The 15669-nt window shown below is 39.3% G+C and overlaps 1 long non-coding RNA gene and 3 pseudogenes across 4 annotated transcripts; 3 read left to right on the top strand and 1 right to left on the bottom strand.

The window, feature by feature from the left end:
* Positions 1–406: 406 nt before the first annotated feature.
* Positions 407–3789, top strand: AT1G37100 (annotated as a pseudogene; the record flags this gene model as incomplete). Its single annotated transcript has 1 exon — positions 407–3789.
* A 3780-nt stretch (positions 3790–7569) lies between these two features.
* Positions 7570–8172, bottom strand: AT1G37095 (annotated as a pseudogene; the record flags this gene model as incomplete). The annotated part of the gene is made up of 1 exon: positions 7570–8172.
* Positions 8173–11709: 3537 nt separating this feature from the next.
* Positions 11710–13806, top strand: AT1G37090 (annotated as a pseudogene; the record flags this gene model as incomplete). The annotated part of the gene is made up of 1 exon: positions 11710–13806.
* A 1135-nt stretch (positions 13807–14941) lies between these two features.
* On the top strand, positions 14942–15327 carry AT1G07007. The gene has a single exon (NR_139183.1). It is a non-coding gene; the product is annotated as an other RNA (long non-coding RNA).
* Positions 15328–15669: the final 342 nt, after the last annotated feature.

Genomic DNA, 15669 nt, shown 5'->3' with positions numbered 1-15669 from the left:
TTCGCCAAGTATTGAAGCAGATCCTTTTTGTGAACAAGGACACCAATAGTGTAAAGGTGTGCCAAATACCAGAACACTAGATATGCTTTTATTGAAAATCTTCTATAGTGAACCGGATTCAGGTTTATGGTGGTGAGAAATGGATACATCGGGTCATAAGATAAACCAAGGAGTGGTCCTTGATCAAGACCATTATCCAGCATCCTCTCCCGTAAGCCTTGTGGCATTCTTGCGATCATGCTTCTTAAAAACCTATTATCCATTTGGCGCCGTTGCCAATTGGGTGTTTGTTTGTTACATTTGAGATTTCACACTTGCTTAGATCAAGTTCTTTTTCAATTTTCAATTCAGTTACTAACTGTGTGTTTTTCTTGTTGTCTTCTTGATCCAGGTACAACTCTGCTGCATGCAAACTCGATCAACAGACAACCAGAACCTCCTCTTCAACGACAACTTCGACCGCGTAACTCGCGAACTCAGAGAAAGGAGAAACACAGTCAACCTTTTACCCTAACAACCACTCGAAATGGTTGACGAACAAAATCAATAGAATGGCCCTGCCAACATTGGTGCTGAAGATGCACCACGAGATCACCGTCAGAGGAAAGATATTGCACCTCCTTCTATCCAGAATAACAACTTCAAGATTAAGAGTGGTCTCATCTCGATGACTCATGGGAACAAATTCCATGGTCTGCCAATGGAAGATTCCCTCGACCACCTTGATGAATTCGATAGGCTTTACAACCTAACAAAAATTAATGGTGTCAGTGAAGACGGATTTAAGTTCCGTTTGTTTCCATTCTCCTTGGGCGACAAAGCACACATCTGAGAGAAGAATCTACCACATGACTCAATCACCACCTGGGATGATTGCAAGAAGGCTTTTCTAGCAAAGTTCTTCTCCAACGCCAGAACTGCAAGACTCAGAAATGAGATTTCTGGCTTTTCACAGAAGACTGGTGAAAGCTTCTGTGAAGCATGGGAGCGTTTCAAGGGTTACACCAACCAATGCCCTCATCATGGCTTCAAGAAAGCCTCTCTGCTCAGCATTCTTTACAGAAGAGTTTTACCACGCATCCAAATGCTTCTAGATACCGCCAGCATGGGAATTTCCAGAACAAAGATGTTGAAGAAGGCTGGGAATTGGTTGAGAATCTTGCTCAATCATATGGTAATTACAACGAAGACTGCGACAGGACCATCAGAGGCACAGCTGATTTTGATGACAAACACAGGAAGGAGATCAAAGCGCTGAATGACAAGCTGGACATGATTCTTCTTAGCCAGCAGAAGCATGTGCACTTCCTTGTTGATGACGAGCAATATCAGGTCCAAGATGGGGAGGGGAACCAGTTAGAGGAAGTTAGCTACATCAACAATCAAGGATTCAAGGTGGCTACAAAGGATACAACAATTTCAAGACTAACAACCCCAACCAATCTTACCGCAACACCAACGTTGCAAATCCACAGGATCAAGTGTATCCTCCACATCACCAACAAGGTCAGAACAAACCTTTTGTTCCCTACAATCAAGGTTTTGTTCCCAAGCAGCAATCCGCATCTACTTCTGCTCCCAAAGTTACGGGACTTCCAGGGAAGTCAATTCAGAATCCCAAGGAGTATGCTAATGTTCATGTTATCACCATAATGAGTAGAAGAGAGTTATCCACTAGAGAGAGACCCAAGTCAGTCACTAAGGACAGCGCATACCAAGATGGGGAGGATTTCAGTCTCAATGAAGATCAAGTTGACAAACCAACTGAAGTACTTGAGCCCATACTCGACCTTGATACTCGACCAACAAATCCATTAACATCATCCGCTGCTCTAAAACTAGTTGCTGCTAAAAACAGTGAGACATCATTCATTCCTCCTCACAAGCCCCCACTTCCATTTCCTGGTCGACACAAGAAAGAGTTAGAAGATAAGTACAGTGCTATGTTTGCCAAGAACATCAAGGAAGTCGAATTAAGGATACCTCTTGCTGATGCTCTCACGCGTATCCCGGATTCCCAAAAGTTCCTCAAAGACTTGATCATGGAGACAATTCAAGAGGTTCAGAAAACAATAGTTCTGAGCCATGAGTGCAGTGCCATCATACAGGAGAACGATGTCTCAGAAAAGCTAGGAGACCCTGGTTCATTCACTCTACCATGCTCCATAGGTTCATTGACTTTCAATAAATGCCTTTGTGACCTAGGAGCATCAGTAAGTCTAATGCCACTCTCAGTAGCTAAGAGGTTAGGTTTCAACAAATATAAATATTGCAATATCTCCTTGATCTTGGCTGATGGGTCTGTTAGACAACCTCATGGGTTATTAGAAGATTTCCCTATCAAGATTGGAAATGTGGAGGTGCCTATAGACTTCATAGTGTTGAACATGGATGAAGAACGAAAAGATCCCTTGATCTTAGGAAGGCCCTTTTTGGCTACAGCTGGAGCAATCATAGATGTTAAGCAAGGAAAGATTGATCTTAATATGGGGAAGGAATTTAAAATGAAGTTTGACATCAATGATGCTATGAAGAAGCTGACAATAGAAGGACAGACCTTCTTAGTTGAGGAAATGGATCGGCTAGTTGATTAACTGCTCGTGGAACTTGAAGAAGCAAATAACTCAAAAACTATTTTGACCAAGAGTGGTAAAGCTGGGTATCTCCCTAGTGAAACTTTGAGTTCTGAGAAGTCATTAGACTCACACAAGTCAGTAGTTGGCTCAAAGGTTTACAAGGGCTTGCTGGGGTCTGACACAAAGGTTATGAAAGCTAATGAAGTAAGTTCAACACATGCTCGACCAACTGATTCCACCAACAACTCGAAGAAGCCTCCAACTTGCCTTGAAAGCTCATGCTCGACCAAACAACTCAAGGCAAACACTCAGACGTCAGATGATTGGTTAGAACTCAAGGAGAGATCTAAATGGCAGGACAAAGCCATACAAGAGCTAACACATATTGTGAAAGAGCTGAAGGATCAAATCAAGGAGCTCAATGGAAAAGCCAACCAAGTACCACTTAACATCAAGGACGCCCCTGACGATGGAGCTACTATTCTTGTCAGCAAAGAAGGATGTGAATTCACATCAAAATGGTCTAGAGGAGAAGGTTATCTTGATAAAAAAGAAGCTTACTGTGAGGACATGGCCACTGAGTACCCAATTGTAGACCTATCAAGAAACCTTAATGAGTATGATGATCACTCTACTCAAGAAGGAGAGGAGACCTCATTTCCTCTCTTCAACCCACCCTAAGCCTAATGAGTATGAGAAGTCAAGCTTAGAGACTTAAAACAAGCTCACTTGGGAGGAATTCCCATGTCTATCTATGTACATATCTTTATTTTTCCTTGTTGTTTTTGATGCATTTGGTTAGTGTCTTCAGGAGATAAGTATAAAGAGCTGAGTGAAGTGGATTCTAGGTCTGAGGGTACAGTAGTATACTCGACCACAGAGCAATGAAAACTACTTGACCATGTTTTAGCTTACCCACGCCAGGAGATCCCTTGACCGCGGTGCTGGATGCAGCAGAAGAATGGAAGTCGAGTATACTCATGGCGGTGCTGGTCGCCACAAAGGCAATGAGGTACAGTACCCACATGCTGGAGCTGAGACAGAACAGGGCGACTCTTCAATGGCCTGGGAGCAATCACAGGCAGCCATTGACGACCAACTCCGTTCATTCTTTGACTGAGGTAAGCGCCTCACTTCACCATTGTACTATACCATCTCTTGTTTATATTTTGTTTCTGTGATTTGACTTGTCCTGAGTACTCTCTTCCAAGTTTAGTCACACAGTGGACTATGTGATTTAAGTTTGGGGGAGGGCTCAGGAAGTGTGTGCTACATTGTATATACTCTTGAGTTGAGTCTGCATTCATTTAAGGCATAGAAAAAACCAAAAAAATTGAAAATTTTCAGAAAATGATTTCACAAAAACAGAGTGTTCATGTAGTTGCATTACATTTAGGATCGAGTCTAGAGTTTTCATTTAGGATTGTTGCATATGCATAGGGGACAATGCGGAGATAACCTTGTAAGCATGATGATTCACTAAATGAGTTATTAGTTCTCTGATGCATTTGAATGACTTTGAAGTAAAACCGCACCATGTTCTATAGAAACCACTCATTGCATGTCATGACACCTTTCCCTGTCAATTTGAACTTGAATCTGACTTATAATTATCATGTTTGCATCGGTTTTGAACTCATGGATAGAATATATATTTGGATTTTCTTTCACTTATTCACCACTCTTGCTAATCCAAGTAGCTGCTTCTATTATTGGAGTAGTTCCCCCACCCTTAACCAACCCTTCTTTCAAGCCATGTTATTTGTGAGAGCATGTGAGGCCTATTTTCAGGACTGAGCTTGGTAGAACGTGTTAGGTTTGAGCCGACAAGAGTAGTATCCCATGTACTTCCAATCCGCGTTTTCGGACTTGGTAGGACTAGGTGGGAACTTATTTGGGAATTGAGATTGAATGTGAAAAGAAAAGAAAGTAAACGAGTTAGAATCTTTAGGAGAAGGAAGCTAAAAATCATATTGAGGTCTAGTGAATGTTTGGGAAGCATAGAATTGATAAGATATACTCTAAAAAAAAAAATGGCAACAAAAACAGAAAAGAAAAGAAAAAAAAAATCATAAGAGCCATTAGAGTTTAAGAAAAACTCAATTCACTAGACTAGACTCATAGAGTTTAAGAAAAACTTCTCCTTAAGAGGAAGAGCCAAAGAAATGAAAGGAAATGTTTTGATCCAAGAAAAAATTGAAATATGCCTTTAGTGCAAAAAGGTAGACTTAGGATCATCATTGGGTTTAGAGATAGGACCATCTACTTGTTATTCACGGTTTATGTCATTGGGTAGATGGGGTGCTATTCTTGTATGCATAGGTTGGCACTTACCTTTAGCATTCTTCTAAAGCTCAGTCATTTTTCATTGAGAGTCCCATGTTATTAAAGTCTGAACCATCTTAAAGGGACCATCTTTGTCTCATAACCCGTCTTTAGCCAAATGAGTTCACTAGCGATGCATATCTTGATTCATGTTCTTGAACTTAATGAATGTTAAAGTGATTGGTTGATCTTGACGTATTGTGCAATTGAGTGTGAATTTGGATCATAACAGAGCATGGCTAAAGTTTTTAAGTAGAAGTCGATCACCTCGCATTTTAGAACTGTTAGCTTATAAATTTATCTTAATTGTCATGTCTCATGCTTTGGTTCGGAGTCCCCACTTTCAAACCTCACCTCCAGCTTGTTCTTAATTGTTTGCTTGAGGGCAAGCAAATACTAAGTTTGGGGGAGTTGATAAGTGTGCATTTTACACGTTTTGAGCATCCATTTGTCATCACTTTAACATCATATCACCACTGTTTTATACCATTTCTCTTCATTTGTCATCACTTTGCATGCTTAGGATAGTTTTGCATGCATATTGCGTATTTGTGTTGTTTTTAGGTGATTTTGAGCTGCTAATGAGCTAATTGGAAGAAGTGGACCTGATCAAATCAACATACTCGACCACGAGCTCGAGTACAGTCATCCTGGAGTTCCTGAAGTACTCGGCCACAACCTCTACAACAATTCACTCGACCAATCACTCTACCAAAAGGTAGAGTATCACCATCATCATTCACTCGACCAATCACTCTATCAACATGGCCGTGTCCCACCATCATCACTCGACTAATCACTCTACCAACATGACCGAGTATCACCATCATCATTCACTCGACTAATCACTCTACCAACATGACCGAGTATCACCATCATCATTCACTCGACCAATCACTCTACCAAAAGGTCGAGTATCACCACCATCATTCACTCGACCAATCACTCTACCAACGTGGCCAAGTATCACCATCATCATCCACTCGACAGAATACTCGACTGCTAGCTTCAGAGTCTTCTCCATTCTGCACTCAACCAGAGTCTCGGGCACAAGGAAGAGTAGAAGACTCCAGCTTATCACTCGACCAATCACTCGACCACATGGGTCGAGTGCCGTTCTTAATCCGTCCCAATACTGTGTCGTTTTGAGTACTAGGGTTTCAGAATATTTCGCTATAAATAGCATGTATTTTTATTCTCGTTTTTATCTAGTTTTTATTCCGCAGATAATGTGTTCTTGACCTTTTGTAATCGGGATTTCTCTTAATCTATTCATTATTCAACATTTTCTTTTGATTTCGTTTACTGGTGTTCATCTTGTTATCATCTTGTGCTATTACTCTGTTGTTATCATGTTTTCATTCTATTCAACGTTTATGTTTTCTCCTATGATGTCTGAGTAGTGAATAGGTTTATGAGGATGGGTTATAGTAGTTTAGAATTCTCAGTATGCTAGGTGGTTGAGTTTGATTTATAGATCCCTTCTGGATTAGTTGTTCTTAATGCCTATTGCTTTCTGATCAACTGGAATTTGAACCCAGACATTTCCGCGCCCAAATGGTGTTCGATGAAATGTCTAAACTAGTACCAAGGTATTGGTTACAAGGAGCGTTTTGGCTTTAACTTGTTGATTCGTAATGCCTGTTAGGCTAGCTCTCGTCAATGGTGATTGAGTCTGGGACTAGTTTAACTTGAGGATCTCTATTGCGGTGGCACTTAGATTTGGTTACCGAACTTATTGTCTAGGGATAATTTATTGAGCATGTTGTTTACTGCATCTTGTCACCTGTTGCTTAGTTTCTACAATTCTTTCCTGTTACTCGACCCGATACTCGACCACCCAGTTGTCTGGCAACAAACTCTACAGTCGAGTATCTTTGTTTTATTGACTACTTGTTACTCGACCAGTCACTCGACCACACCCAGTGCTTTACGACGAGCTGTGTTGGTCGAGTGTCTTTTTGTTTCTGCTTGATTTTCGGTTTTCTACATGTTCATTTAGGACTGCTAGAAACACCAAAACCTGTTATTGCTTGGCTTGACTCTGTGAACTCTGATTGCATCTTGATTGTTAGCATCACACCCATTTGGATTGACAACCTTCAATACTAGAACGACATGATAGTGCTTTACGATTAATTGATCTTAAAAACCTATTATCAGGGTTCTCCGAACTGAGAGTACAAATCATCAGGACAATGGTTGAGATTTTTCGTTGCCTTCTTCATAGGAAGTCAAGGAGGAAGTTGTATTTTCCTTTGATATGTTTCACATCAAACTTCCATTGTGAAAACCAACTCGCCCACCTAAGTAGTTGTGCTTATGGGTCATTTTTGGAAATGATGACATGTCCATCTCAATACGGAAGTGATGGCTCACCATGAGAAACTCAGTTTTTTTAATACCTCTTTTTACTGCGAGTATCTCCTTGTAAGTGGAATGGTAGTGTTTTCACTATCTTTGAAGACTCCACTCTTGTAACCACATATATGCCTTTTTCCTTTTTCATCTTCTTCCAAGAGGACTGCTCTCCAGTAAGAATCACTTGCATCTGTCTGCAGAATTTGTTTTCTTCTGGATGGAATCTTCAAGGCTAGCAAGGTCTTGGAAATTGTTTTTAATTTTTTGACTGCTTCTATGTATTTTTGATCCCATGGAGGAGCGTTTTTCTTGAGTTGAGCTGAGAGTATGGATCTGTGTTCGCCAGAGCATGGAGGAATTCTGACATTTAGTTGACAATGCCGAAGAATTGCTGAACTTGCTTGAAAGAGAGTTCTTCATCAGGGAACTCGTCGAGCTGCGTTGCAATATGAGGCTGAAAATAGTATTCTTCTTTAGAAATATGCATTCCAAGAAAATCTATCTCAGGGAAGGTGCAATCTTTAATCCAAACGGCATGACTTTCCAATGGTAATGTCGGTCTTGTATGCAAAACCCCGTCTTTGGTCTATCTTCTGGTTTGATTCCAAGTTGCCAAAATCCTGCTTTTAAGTCAAATTTCGAGAAGACTTGTGCTTGGGGGAGCCTCTGGAATAGAAATTCTCACTTTGGTAGAGGAAACTTGTCGTTTGAAGGAAATGATTGAGCGGCTGGTAGTAGATAACTAACCTCAGTTTTCCTCGTACTTGTTCGGCTCTTTTGTTAACATAGAAGGCTTCGCATGCCCATGGGGAGGTGGTTTTCTCACTAAGGTCTTCTCTTTGGAGTTAGTCGACTTCTTCGAGAGTAAAATTATAACGGTCTGGATTCATTCCTGGATGGCTTGCTTTTGTTGGATAGATATCCTCATTCTTCTTGAAGGGTAATGATATGAAGAAGTCCAGGTTCTTCCATAAAGGTGATGAACATTTGGTGAGGAACTCTGAATGTGTGTAGCACAAGAAGTATTGATAATCCCGTCTTTGATGGGGTTAATATCTCCATGGGATAGAGATGGGAGATAGTAGTCCATGGTAGCAGTTGGTTCTTGTGCTTAAGTCCCTTTGGATGCCAAGATACTCTCTTAAAGCTATGAAGTACATCAAATCCAAGTATGAAATATTTTCCAGGGAGTTCGGACTCATATACTTTGGCTTTGATCATGTATCCTTAAAAGAGTTGGATGTAAGTGGGCTTGCTGACTAAGGAGATGTGGAAGATCTGGCCATTTGCTGCCTTGAAAGCTACTGAATAGGAATTCCAATGAGAGGCTGGAAGTATGTCTGGCTTGATGATATATGATGCTGCTCCAGTGTCGAGATAAGCAATGACTTGGATGAGCTTGTCATATTTGTTGGGAAAGATGTAACTTTTGGCGTTTGCTGATGGTTGAGATATATACGTCAGTTCTTCTTTCTGCGGTTGTTCGACTCTACAAGCATCAAATGTGTAGAGGTCGAATAACATGAATTGATCATCTGTATCTTCTTTTTCTTCTTCAGTGCTTGATTAATATGAAGTCTTCTTTTTGTTTGATATCCATTGCTAGAACTATATCATCGGTTGGTTCATCATCAAGGGAGAAGATTGATTCAATGTCGGAGTCATCAATATCTTCTATCTATGCTAAGTATCCAAGAAGATTATCTCTTTTTTCTTATTTGGGCATTGTTTTGCATAGTGACCTTTTTCTTGCAGATGTAATACCTGTCTGATTTCTTGAAATCTCTTTGTGACTTTTTCCTGAAGAATTTCCACTTCTTTTTGCTAGACAGATGAGGATACTTCTTCTGCCATTTTTTCTTGAATTTTTTTTCTTTCTGATAATTTGTTGAACATCCACACTTCTTCTCTTTGCATTTTATAGAGAAATCTGAACGATCACATGCTCTCCTTAGTAGTTTTCCTTCCTCATGCATCTGCTTGAAGAACTTCTGGTGATTGCATAGCTTTTCTAGTGTCGCAAGAGACATCTGGAATATTTCTCCTAATGAGGCTTGAGCAACTGTTGCATTTTTGAAGGATAACAACCGTGAAGTTTTATTTCCAAGTGGCTCTGGTAATGAATTCAAATACGTCTGTTTGAGATTGACATCGTCTATACTGTTTAAAGCGTAGAATCTTTTTAACATCCTCTCATAATGTTTTTCTAGATCCTTTCTTTTGAAAGAGCAACACTTCATGTTGAGGTATTCTTCTCTTGCTTGAATGGTGTAGTGATCCCATGTTCTCTAAGAAATTCATTGTGGATGTGTCCAATCAATGCATCAATCGAAGGAGTTTGACATTCTTCTTATGGTAATGAGAAACTTATTTTAGTAGATAATATTTGGAAGCATTTTTATAGAAGAGGATTTGCGCCTGGATATTACATATGATTTTTACATGGGGAAGATTTTCAAACTTAGTACTAACCAAAACAATGGAGATGCTGAAAATTGTGAATTGGAACTTGGAAATAATAATAGTACTGATAAGGAAGAGAATACAACTAGAGATTCAACCGGTGTAATACAGATGGTAATAGATGCTTTTCGCGAAAAGACTGAAAGTGGAACTGGAGAACAAAACTTAGATGCGAAAAAGTTTTTTGATATGTTAGATGCAGCGAAGAAACTAATTTATGATGGTTGTTGATATGTTGCATTTTTAGTGTCTTAGGTCCCTTTGTTTTGAGTCATTTATCATGTCGTAGTCCGTCTTTTGCGTTTTTTTCGTTGTGTCTTGAGTCTTTTGCAGGTTTTAGATACTTCTGACAGGATTGGATGGTTTGAACTTGCTCAGGTCGAGAGAGGGTGAGAAAATCTCAAGTGGGGAGAAAACGGTGTAGACCGATTGGTCCTGATAGGACTGATCGGTCTATGCCTCGTCGATTGGGCAGAGACGGTTGGACCAATCGGTCCAGCACTAAATCGATCGGTCCGTGCTTCAACAGACGGCCAGAGACGGTTGGACCGATCGGTTTGATAACATGACGCAAGATTTCAGTTTTCCTTAACTGGATTTATCTTATATTTTCTGTAATTGGGTATAAAAACTCCAGAGACCTAATTTTCTATTTACGCTTCTTTTTCTAAAACTTTTTGAGAGCGTTTTTATGTAAACAACTTTTGGAGAAGGATCCATCCTCTTTGACACTTTGGAAAATATTTCTAATCCCTTTTCTTTTATATTCCATTAATCTATTATATCTTCTTCAACTCTTTGTGTTGTTTATTTTCCTATGAGAGAGTAGTCTCTTAATTGGATTTTAAGGTTCTAAGTAGGAGATTAAATGAATTCATGGTTTGATTGTTGTTTGGAGTTTTTTATCTTGAAGTTCTTTGATTCACATGTTCTTAATGCTAGAATAGGATTGATCACCCTATTTTAGAGTCTAGGTTTTTCTATGCATCAAAAGTGTACGATAGAACATTTGAACCAATGCGAATTGAGCATTGTATTTCTAGCCAACGAGAGTTGACGTTAGAATGAATCGTGAACCTAATGAACCTAATTCTAATGCGAATTTGACTAGAAAATTACAAATGACAATTTAGTAGTCAAGTAATCAAATTTAGTGATTAATGTCTTAAGAGGGAATTAGTCTTAACTTGTGTTCATGTTCGAGAACGGCTCTTTATGTTAAATTTCCTGTCTAATATTTTCATTAATCATTGATCTCCAAAATATCCTATGGCCCAATGCTTTTTATCATATAAGTTTAATCGTTTATTTTTTTATAATTTAATCTACAATTCTGAAAATAAAACAAACAACCTCTTTAGTTTTAGTTAAGAACGAGTCTTGGAAATCCTTAGAGTATCTTTGATCCTTGTGGATCGACCTCGAATATACTACCTAGCGGTTAAGTATATTGAGTAATTACTCGAGCAATCAAGTTGGCGTCATTGTCGGGGACCAATTGTGTTACCTAAGGATTTAGGATTAGTTTCTAATCTAAAATATTTTTATTTACTGTTACTGATTATCATTTTCGCCTTTTCTTTATATTTTTCAGGTGTATGATTTCTGTAGCCAAGACTCATCACATCTAGCAGACTACCATAAGGATGGATATCAGAAAGTTTAAAAGAGAGAAAAAGAAAAAGAAGCAGTTAGCTGAGTAGAGAGAAGCTGAAATGTCTGATTGTATTGCTGCAAGAAATATTTTGAGTGATGATGGACTCCAATTTGCTGGAGAACATCATGGAGAGTTTCAGGATCCACCACCTCTTGGAACCATTAATCCTCCTGTTGCTACTGAAAACGTTGCCCGTGTAGCTGTTGCTAATGTTGCTTCTTTAGCTGCGTTAAATGCTAGGCATGCGCCTCGACAAACTCAGAGGGATTATAATGCTCCCAATGTTGAGCTTTTATGAGATATGAACCAACAACTCCCTATCAATAGGAATGATTTTGAGATGAAAATTGGGTTGTTGTCTCTTGTGAATCTGAGAATCTGGTCTACCATTTGGATAATTTTGAGGATATATGTGGGACGACGAAATTGAATAGAGTGCCAAATGTTCTAATCAACCGTAAATTGTTCTCATTCTCCTTGGCAGACAAAACCCATCGCTTGTTTAAGTCTATGAATCCGGAGAATCTGAGAAGTTGGGAAGATTACAAAGCTGCATTCTTGACACAGTATTTTACCCAGTCCAGGACAGCCATTATGAGGAATGAGATCTCCTCCTTTCAGCAAACCGGTACTAAATCATTCCATGAAGCTTGGGAGCGGTTCAAAGTTTACTATAGGGAATGCCCTCACCACGGATTTCGATATGCCACATTGATCAACACTTTCTACATGGGAGTCGATAAGGACTACAAGATGGCGTTAGACACTACTAGTAATAGGGACTTTATGACCAAGACTGAGGAGGAAGCTACACAACTAATTGAGAATCTTGCACCTAGCAACAACAACCACAGTGTTGACTATAATAGGTCACATAAAGGTGTTAGAGGAGGAAAATCAAAGCAAATTGTTGAGTTAACTACCAATGTTGTGCAACTCCTGAGGACATATCAAATAACTGTCAATTTTTGTGAGAATTCTGGTAAAGGTCCAGTACATCAAGTGTTCAGCGGAGATGGTTCTGAAGATCTACAAGCAGTGTTGAACTTTGTGAATGGGTATGAGAAAGATCAAGACAGAGGGTTCAACCAGAACTACATGAACCATCCCAAGCTTTCCTACAGGAGTACTAATGTTAAGTATCCTCCGGATCAAGTGTATCCCACTCAGGCAGGGTCACAGGGTCAGCAATTTCAGCCTCATAAGAGTTTTCAGAATAAAGGTAGCTACCGAGGACAATTCCAACTTCCAACATGTACTGCTAATGCGTCTTCATCTGGGATAATCAGATGAAATTGATGGTGCAGCAGATTCTTGAAGGTGAGAAGAAGAATGCTGCTAAGATCAATGTAAAGGTGGATAAACCGTACAATGATCTCAATGGGAAGTTTAGAACACTATCCTCACAAAGATCCTTGAGAGTCAAGTCTCTCAGACTGTTTTTGCCTCTACGCGACCAACTGGTGCTCAATCTGGGAAAGTATAACCCAAGAGTAAAAAGTAGTGTTATGCGATTATGATCCACAAAGAGCCTCGAGAGATTGATGTCGCCAAACAGGTGGAAGCTAATGTTGTTGTTTTTTAGACACTTGTAGAGGACATGATTGAAGAGGATGATGAACCACCATATGTGGAGCCGCCACCCTATAGCCCTAAGCTTCCATTTCCAGGCCGTGAGAGACAGATTCAAAGTCAGAAAGAGTATGCACGTTTTGCTAAGATCATGTAACAACTTTACGCCAGACTTTCTTTCTTACAGTTTGTTCTCCATGTTCCAAGCTATAGAAGTTACCTTAAAGATATCTTATCCAACAAGAGGGGCATTAAGGAAGGGGTTATGTTAGTTTCCAAAGGAGAAGAGTATGCTCAGCTGGAGGAATATCAGAGACAATAAAAAGAAGCTTAGCTCACTGATCTAGTAGAGGTGTTAGCAGGTAAAGAGATGGTCAACATTTGTAGTGCCATCCTTCCACCTACTATTCCCGAATAGCAGGTGATTCAGGGAGTTTTGTTTTATTTTGTCGGATTGGAAAATCTTTATTCGAGAGATGTCTTTATGATTTAGGAGCTGGAGTTAACTTGATGCCTCTTTCTATGTCAATACGACTAGGCATCACCAATTTCAACCCTTTATAGATCTCTTTAATTCTAGCAGATCGCTCTATGCGATTTCCAGTGGGTTTGGCTGAGAATGTGCATGTTAGAGTTGGAAATTTTTACATTCCCACTGATTTTGTTGTCTTGGAACTTGCTAAGGAACCACATGACCCTCTCATTCTTGGTAGGCTATTCTTAAATACCACAGGAGCCATAATTGATGTGAGTACAAGCACGATTAACCTTCAGATTGGGGACTTTGCTTTGGTGTTTGACATGAGAAGGACAAGGAAAAATCCCACCATTGAAGGTCATGCATTTTCTATAGACAAAAATGATAAGCCTGGTGCTGAATGTATAAAGGATTGTATTGAGTGGAGTGATATTGAGGAAGTCCTGGATGGAGACACGAAAGATTCTCATGTTACATTGACACCACTATAGCGTGTAGGAAACACCATCGAGTATAAGGTGCAATGTAAGGAAACCTCGAAACCTTTCTCCAAAGCTAGGAGCATTCTCACTTCAGAGTGGAAAGAGAAAGGTGGAAAAGCTGTGAAATGAGTAGTTGGTAAAGTTCTAAGGATGAAGTTGAATGATTGGGACCGGATCAAGTTTCCGCACTCGTGCCCATTGATTAACAAGAATCCGGTCAAGCTAGTGACACAAAACAAGCGCTTAGTGGGAGACAATCTACCAGGTATTCTCTTTACATACATTCATCTTTGTTCTTCCTTATTTCCTTTTGAGTATATCCGACATCTCCTTTTCAAATTGTTCTCATACTGAGACGGTGTGAAGCAAGTCGAGGAGAGGATGTCATTTGTCTACTAATCGAGTTTCCTTTGATTGTTTTCTTTTGTTCATTCGTTTGAGTGAGTCCTTTCGATTTTATCGAGTCAAAATGGTGTCTTTTTATTGAGTCAAAATGTTGTAAGAATTGTGATATTTTTTTAGAAAATTGCACCTTGCTTGATTTCATTGCCTAGGGACCATTTTAGCATTATTCGATAACTTAGAAGGTCAGAAAAATCCATCACTAGATTGCTTTATAGTAGTCCCTATCTCTTTGAAATTTGCAATGAATGGAGCTTTATTTTATATACTTGACCTTAATATGGACTTAATTTATTTCACTTAAAGGCTTGAGAATCATGTAATGGATATACATTCAAAGTATTCCTTGAATCAGTTTTATCATTCTTTGCTAACTTTGAATGGCTAGACTCATTTATAGTCTAGTACCACACCTATTCCCTTACCTATTGTTTGAAACCTCATGCACTCTTATATAGTCATTATGATATGCATCCATGTGCAAAAACTATGGAGTATACGAACCAACATAGCTCTCCTTCTACTAGGATAGTGTAAGAGCATCATTAAAAGAGGGAATTTTAGAGGTTTCTTAGGGTAATTAAGGATTTAAATTCAATGTTAATTGATGAATGAACTTTAGAGCCGCTCTTAGCTTGGAGGTGCTCTGAGGTTTAATGCGGGGTGACGTGGCAACAATTTCTTAGTTGTATTGGGAAATATTAAAGCCAAAAAATTATTCCCGTGCATTTTCTTCCTCCTCTCTTTCTCTCTCTCACTTCGGCAATAACGCCGAGCCAAAGCAAAAAAAAATTGACGCGATTTGTAACCCACCAGTGTTTCTAATGAGAATCATCTTCATCATGATTTGTTATCCGACGGTGCTTTATATGCGCGCTCTTCTTCCTGGGAATCTCCATCATCATCATGGTTGTCGTCATGGTCAACTATTTTCACCAGATCTCCGGTGAAAGCTTGGAAAATCGGAGTCAAATCGTCAGCAATCAATTTGTTAAGATAAGAACGCCTCTCCTCTTGTATTAATTGATGTGATTTTAGTTTTTAGAAATTAGGGTTCAAGGGAATTATGGGTTTTGAGTATTGTCGATTAAATTGATCCTCTTTTGTTTGTAATTGTTTGATTCTTTGGTATATTTTGTGCTTATTCCATAATAGGCAAATTGATCGGTTAAAGGAAATGATAAGAAAGGAGTAGATTTATCGTTTTCAATGCTTGGCTACTTGCATTTCTGTGATTCATTTCTTTCAAATTGGTTATGTTTATAGTTGGGATCAGATGCTGTCAACCAAAAGAACATGATACTTTTGAGGACGATTCACTGACTTTTCATGCATCGTGTTATGTAGCAAAAG

Source organism: Arabidopsis thaliana, assembly GCF_000001735.4.
Source record: "Arabidopsis thaliana chromosome 1 sequence".
NCBI lineage: Eukaryota > Viridiplantae > Streptophyta > Magnoliopsida > Brassicales > Brassicaceae > Arabidopsis > Arabidopsis thaliana.
The sequence above is the reverse complement of the archived record's forward strand: the minus strand, read 5'-3'. Positions and strand labels throughout refer to the sequence as shown.